Below are 8394 nucleotides of genomic sequence, written 5' to 3' on the forward strand. Positions count from 1 at the left end.
CAACGACGGAAGGGATGATCGAGAGGAACGGGGTAGAGCGGCGAGAGGGAAGGGTATATAACGGCGGACACGTTCGCCGCGCTGAAGCAGCCTCTCATTTCGGGGGTGAATCCCGAATCCAGCCCCCGCGAATGTGTCTGCACGTGCCGGGCGAGAACTGGGGGAGGAAGGGAGGTTCAGGGCGACGAGCACGGGGAATGGAGTCAATGCGCAGTTTGTATTCCGCTCGGCAGAAAAGACTCGTTCGTTACACACCGTAGTAGCAGAGCGACGCATTCGCCGAAACTCTACTCCTCGTCGCCGACGTCCGCGTCGTCGTTGGATTCACCCACTCGCCGGCTTTATATTCATGACGACACTGAACGCGGAGAAATACGAACTGCGAGCGCGATGTATTAATTTCCCGTTAGAATCACGATTTCTGACCCGCCATTTTATATATATAAGTTCTCCCGGCGGTGTGTGTGTGTTCTCTCGATCCTTTTTCATCCAGCTACGCTCGTTCTCGTTACCGTCAGAGATTTTCCTTTATTACCTTTATGATTACTTATCTTCACGATATCCTGGATGATATAATTACCTCCGTTATTTTCATTGAAATAGAAGAAATATATATTGAGAACGCTAAATGATTTCGTTTTCGAAGTTTACAAATCTGCCATCGCCGAAATAAATATTCCCTTGGAAAATCAATGACAAACACAAATCGTCGCGTGTTTGCGGCGTTATCGGAATTCTCCCTTCGTTATTTAACACGGTCGTTCGGTCGTCATTTTACAACGTTGCGGGCGTTAAACGCCGGGCACGCGCGCTTCACGATTGGTCGCATCAGCTTCGTTTTTCCTTCTTTTTTTTGTCTATCGCTTCATCGCGTTTTTCCTACGCTTCTCAACCAATGGGTCATGGCATAGAAAATAAAATACAACGGCAAAATACGTACGTACGGCACATCGCCGGCCGAGACGAGGTGGCACAAAGGCCGGGAAACGGGATTTCGATCGCTTCATTTGATTTTACGATGCCACGTCGAGACGACGTCGTGGACGACGCGCGATTGCGAATCTGACGACGCGGTATCATGAGTGTCCGGGAGTAAATGCAATTTCGCGTTTGATAGCCGAGTTCCCGCGAGTCAGCACCAGCTAGCATAATCCTTTCGATGGAGGACGTCGTATTGAATTGAAAGATGGTAAAATGATGAGAAAATAGATTAAAAATAAGCAGAGAGGAACGTTTTGAACGAATGAAATATTCCTCTCTGAGAGAAAAAAGAGAGAGAAAATGTGATAAAGATTTACACGATATATTCTTGCTGTCTGATTTAAACACGCAGATGTTAGATGTCAAAAGAGCAATCGTAACCCTTCAGTTAAATAAAATTTTATTACTTTTAACTTTCACATATATCAAAATGTACCTAAAGATGCGATTCACTGAACGCTATTCTTTGATTGATCAATTCGTAAAATTTTTTCTTCTAATTGTCAACGAAACATTCGCAGCGTTAAGACCCAGTTTCACAATTCGCGGTTAACTCTTTAACTGAGGTTCAACTTACTCCTCATCGCTTTCCAGAATTGGAAAGAGTTGAGGAGTAAGTTGAACCTTGGTTAAAAAGTTAACCGCAATGGTGAAACCAGGCCTAAGTGGATCACACCTTAAATTAATTCATTTCTATAGCGGTTAGTTTCAAAGTAAATAACTTTCAAAGCCTGCACTTATTAATTATACTATATACTTATTGTTAGTAAATGATATACTAAATTAATACATATTCTTGAATTAAATTGTTTAATTCCATTCTTTTAATTAAATTAAGGACATGAGTAGAAGCACAGAGATGAATTAAAAATTACTCGAATTGAAATAATTATGAATTCAACAATGTACTGTTATACTTTATTTTTAAGTTTTACATTTTAGTTTGGCTGTAATAAAAGGATTTTTGCCAACAGCAATTTTTATTTTCGAAAATATTTATCTGCAAAAAAATGACAACATTTTTAAGTCTATTGCTTTACCAGAACACGAATATGTGCTGGCGTCGAAGCAATAAACTTAAAATGCATATAAAAAATACATTTACGCTGGATATGAATGAAACAACACGTACCAAATTGCACGCTGTACCCTTGCAAATTTTAACAGTATAAAAATATGCTGTCCAGTGTATTATGAACAGAAGGACTTTATGCAGAAGAGTTTTGTCCTTTCTACATTTTCTGTTTTAACGGAAGAGGGGTAAAGGCGAAAAAAAGGAAGGAGAGGAAACGGAAAGAAGATTCTCTCGGATCATACACAGCTCCGACACGGCGCGGGCGCGAACAGCACGATTGTTTATTTTCGTGCGAACGATAGGCGGCGGGCGATGCGGCTAATGCTAGGGTGACAGGACAAGTGGATACTTCCCTCTCCGTACGACCGGTCGCGGATGAAGAGGCGCAACGAGGGGTCTCGTCATCGTTATTGGCCGGACAAGGAGCGTGTGCGCACAGCGGCGACTTGGTGCTTCCGAACCTCGGATCGACAAGAGAGAAAGTGAGAGAGAGAGAGACCAGACGCTTCCCGGATAAAGGCCCGGAGGGACGAGGATAAGCGAATAGCCCCCTCGGAATACCAATGGCGTACTCGCCGGAATCGAGTTTTCGAGAAAAACGGCTTTAAAGTTGAATGCGGCGGAACGAGGCGAAGAGTATCCCTCTCGACGGAAACTCCACACCCTCCGGTGCACCGAGTCCCGATTTCTTCCCAGACGGCATGATCACGTTGTGGCAGATAAAAAAACATATATAATAATCCAGAATTCACATACTTGAAATTCTCACATCAATTCCTTGATGTATTTATATTTTAACCTTTAGAAGATAAGTGTTTATTTTAAAAATCTTACAAACTTTTCTGAATAAGATTTATTTACTATAATTCATTATTTCTTAGTTCAAAATGTGATATTCTAACTATGTTCAGCAGAAAAAGAACTTTTGCAGCTGTTCTAAAATTCTCTTAGTTCCTCACTAGGTGTTTAAATGTATATACCAATCTTATTAAAGAATTTTAAATTGCAAAGCTAATTTTCCTGCTGAACGCAACCACTACTTTTAATTTTTATCTGTAAGTGATTATAGTTGCAAGAATTGACCAATCACAGTCGAATATGGGAAGAATATTCGATTGTGATTGTTCAACAATGCAATCGTAGAAATTTTAAATAGATAGGAAAACAGCACAGTTTCTTAAAAATCTTATTTTGAAAAAGAAAAATGAAAAGTATTGCCTAGAAAAATCTTAAAGTTTATATTTATATTTCTCTATCTCAGAAAGTATAAATAATATAAATTTATATATGTATAAATATAATTTTATATATGTTATTCAAAAATATAACAATAAAGATAAAACTTGTTTAAAGTATTTTAAACACTTCATCTATCTACTTAAAGATTAAAATGACAATCTGGCATAATTTATGAATTTGAAGAGAAATTAGCCCTTGCGATAATCGATCATGCTGTATAACTCTAGAGAGCTTTCTATTGCTCTCCAAAAGACAGCTTCGCTTTTATTTCATTCTTTCTCCCTTCGATCGCGTCAAGTGTAAAGCATTGCCGACATTGGAACAATTACGAGAAGAATAAACGTTGTAACGTGACTCGTACGCCATTGCTATTCCAAGTTATTTCAACGAAATCGTATTCTCCTTCTTTCCTCTCTCCATTCGTTGAGAGGCAATCTTAGAAACAGCTGACGACGGTTACGAAATTAAGGAGATTACCATCGGCATGTCTCGAATACTCCGTCGTTTTCGTTCCGCGTCACGGATTTATACTGGGCGGTAGTCTTTATGACGATTGGTGACCGAATCGTCAAAGTGATCGGTCATCAAAATGATAGACGTTGCTCAACATTAGATATATTCAAGGTACTTCACGGAGACTTCACGAAAATCGAGATCGTGGTTTCCTTTTGCAAGCGCACTCGCTTTATTATCAGAACTTACTGTTACGGGTCAGAAAACGGATACCACAGCAATTTACGATAATTAGGTGCTTCTCTCTCACCCCTTCCCGAGTTCGCCAAAGTCGTAATTGTCCCGCTCCAGTTGTTCACTCCACAAAGGTGTTCCAGATAGCGTAATTCACGTTTAGATTATTTGAGAAACTTGAGATTGAATTTTCTTTTGCCGGACAAGAAATTATTATTTCTAACTATTTTAATATACAATGTTTTTAATAGCTGTGTTTGCTAGGAACAAATTTCTCATTTTCGTGAACTTTCTTCTTTTGCGCAATGCTTTCTTGTTTGTGCGATTAAAGTCGCCTTGAGATTGAGACTTCATTTATTCCGGAACTCACACACTGTTAAGGCTCTATTCCACCCGACCGTAATTTTCAATCGCTGACAGCTCGAGGACTATTCATTCCTCGACTGTCGAACAACCGCCATTCTTTTTACCTCCAACTCCATTATCTACCGCTTGAAAATTTGCGCGATTGGTCGAAGGGGCATCCTGTACAATGCGAGCTTTCTATTGCCCTCGCTCCGGGATTTATCGCATCGAAAACGTCTCGAGCGTTCGTGAAAAAGGGGGCAAGTGAAATAAACAGCCATTCCGTACGAGGAGTCCGTCGACGCGGTCCATGGCCGACTCCGTGGCAGTCCGTGGGCAAGTCGAAGTGCCTTGTCGATTTGGGTCAAGCACCCAGCTCGCTTGACGAAGCCACTTTCGTAAACATCTGCGAGATATCGTCTTCCGAACGATAATGCTACACCCTGATCTTGTCGTGGCGAGAAAGACGTCGGACCCACGTCTGCCGTCGAAACAATAATCAAAGTGTCGCTCTCGTATTTGCTACGATAATAATTGAGATATCACTCGTACAATTTACAATTGTTTCTTCGCAGCTTGAGCACGGACGAGTATTAAACAATGAAACCGAATTGTCGCTCGATTTTTTTTTATTTCTTTACACTAAAAAAAGAATGTATCAAATTTTAATAAATATTTGTTTGAATAGTGCTTGAACTTGACATTTGCGGTAAATAAATATTTATTATTAAGAAAATAATAATTCAAACAAATTAATGATTCTTATATTAAAAAAATAACGTGTTTACATTCAGTAAATTTTAGCTAATATTATTTAAAGAAATATTTATTGAAATTTAATACATTTTTTCTCAGAATATAAAAAAACGAGTTGATCATGCGATAAAATACATCTTATTCTATATTCATGTTATTAAAATTTTCATCTAATGATAAAAAAATATTTCGGAGAATTCGTTAGTTCGAAACGAACAGAGGTGAAAAGCTCTTAACTTTTTGTTTCAATAATTAATATCTGGATCAAGTTTTTCTTGGAGACAATTATAATTCTTAATATCTACTTAAATATCTACTAATTAAAGTTTGATTAAAAATATGAATCTCTGTGAAGTTGATTTCAATTCAAATATAAATTAAAAAATGAGATATTCTTTTGTAATTACGCGGAATCTTTAACGAAAGCTTAGTTAAAATATCTTGTTTATTATTGTTCCCTCTCTTCCATTGTCATTGTATCGATTATATTGATTTATGTGAAAATAATATAATTATATTATATATCAATTTTGATATAATTATATATCATTCTATTGATTTATGTGAAAATAATCTAATATAATTACACAGTGTCTTATAACGATACGCTGTAGTTTCATGATTTTTGCTTGTAATATCTAAAAGACAACTTAACATGCCGTAAGCTATGAAGCTTCCCCGAACTGCTGCGACATGTCGCGGGGAAAGGTTTAAATATAAACGTGAGAGCTTCGCGGAAGTTTCTTGAAAATGACGCGGACTTCGTGCGAGGAACAATTTCCCGAGTTTAGCAGCGTGTCGGAACCAAAGGCGTATGTTGCATAGACATGCACATCTCGCGAGACGATATAAGAGAATGCTCTTGCACCCTATTATGCATCATGAAAGAAGAAGAAAACTCGTTTAAAAACTATTTCGTGCTAAGAATCTAAAAGATCCGGAAGCCAATATTAAATATTAACTATATTAGACTGAATACTGAATTTATAATACAATTTAATAGCGTTTCACAGTACGCAAATAAACGTAAGAAACCAAAGTCAGCTTTTCGATATAACAGACATTTATAACAGTGGCTACAATTTTCTCCCTCGAGAAGCGAGCGAAGGTAGAAAGTAGAAAAATCACGAGTCGCCGCCTCTGGTGCGTCACGTCGTAGCACAAGGGGTGAAAAGTTGTGTAGCTTTTTCGCGTTACGCAGTGCGCATAGTTTGTCGCGTCTTACGCTAGAAATAGAAACCCATGCAGTCTGGTCAATCTCTATCTGGACGTCATGTTGCTGTATAACGTCGTCGCCTTTCGTCGTACGTTATCGCGAACACGGGATCTGTGTTTCCCGTTGACGAGCGCGACCGGCCGTTACTCCGCCTGTTAGTCACCACCGCCTGTGTGCCACCTACTTGACGACGGGGTTAAATCGTTCAACGGGCAGTTTCTCTATGCAGACGTCAACGCGGTCACGATATAGAATTGTAGGCCGGAGATTTCAGATGAGAATTTTAGATAAGATTTAATGGATAGCTGTCGGTGAGTTATTAAGTTTACTAAACGAATAACTAAAAGAATAATTAGTGACGGCATATCGTTCATTTACTGCAACGATACAAATAAAGAATGAAATTTTCCAGAAAATAAGTTCAAATATATTGAATCATTAATATTTTGTAATGGTAACTTTTAAATGCAATTTTGATGTAGTAACTGATTGTGAGAGGAATAAAAGTATTATTAAATATTATAACAAAAGTATATAGTATAATAAAAGAATTATAATAAATGTATATTTTTAAAATATGTTTTTTTTTTAGTTTATATTTAACATAAAAATATTTGACAATTTTTTAATTATGTCATTGCCATGGTAAATGAGCAATATGAATTAATTAATAATATATTCAAATGATGAATGAATAGATTGAGAATAATTATTAAATATAACGAAGAGTTTCACGGGATATTTGTTTAAAATGCAAAATAATTTACGAGTTTCGTCACTTTAAATATTGCGTCACGTAACATAAGGAATTTCACAATCTCTACATTACTGTCATGTATTTGATACTTACTAGAAAGAACGACTTAAAAACATTCTGCACGAGAAAATACCAATGGCATGTATGTATCGTTTAAATGTTACATTTTACGGGGATTTAGGAAATGCATTTTCGTAGCCTCGTACGTCCGTTTAACGTCGCTTCACAAGATTCTAGCACGAGACACATACAGGTTGCACAAAGGTATCGTCGACACGCGATTAATGCTTTCCCGCAAATTGCCGCGCACAGCGAAATTGCGACAAATAGGTCAATTTAACGTATATTACAATCCAGACGATTCATCCATTACCGCAATTTATCACGCCAATTATTGATACAGGATTATTAACGCCGGAATTAACAATGTAACATATTGATTCCCAACCTCAGCGTTAATACGTTATCTTTGAATATCTATAGATAAAAGAATTATGGTCTTCGTAAAATAATAATGTTCTTGCATCTAATAAATAAAAGTAAAATCTAATAAATAAAAGTAATGTCTTCAAGTTTCTCTTTCTCTCTCTCTTTCTCGTCGGCTTTACACATCTATTAATTTATTAAATATATTATTTTATATCTATGTACACTAAATACATGATATATATTATGCTATTTTACTTAGTTAAAGTCAATGAAAAATGTTACGACTGTTTTTACTTCTCTTTACGAGAATTTCTCTCGGCGAATTATTTTTAGTACACGGCTTCGCCAAAAGTTCACGTCGACTCTGATCGAACTCCAGTAAAACTTCTAAAGATAAAATTTATTACATATAATGTACTAACGATCAAAGTAACTTTTTTTTAGACATAAAGTGTTGATATAAAATTTATTGGCGACCGAGTCAACCGCCTTTCTCGATTCTTCCAGCCGCGAGTACATCGCTAAAGTGCCTATATTCTTTTATATAAAAGCGCGTTACATCGCAGTGTAACATGATAGTGAACATCAAAATGTGACGAAACGAACATTGTCGATTTACTGTCAATCGAGAGAAACGGGGAGAGAGAGAGAGAGAGAGAGAGAGAGAGAGAAAGAGAAAGGACTGTAGATTATCGCTTGTACCGTATCTGCGCGTTATCGATTCCGGTGCGAATTGGGTACCATATGGCGGCGCTTTGAAGACGACTTTATATCGGCACGTCGTCGTCCGTCCGGTATGTTACATGTATGTATGTTGTGCACGATGCATCGCCTTTCCACGTCGCCGCAGTGCCATTAGCCGGGAATTGCCGTGGTGATCGTTCGTCGCTGTACATCGGACGGCCGCGC

The sequence above is a fragment of the Acromyrmex echinatior genome, chromosome 16 (assembly GCF_024713525.1).
Source record: "Acromyrmex echinatior isolate Ae372 chromosome 16, ASM2471352v2, whole genome shotgun sequence".
NCBI lineage: Eukaryota > Metazoa > Arthropoda > Insecta > Hymenoptera > Formicidae > Acromyrmex > Acromyrmex echinatior.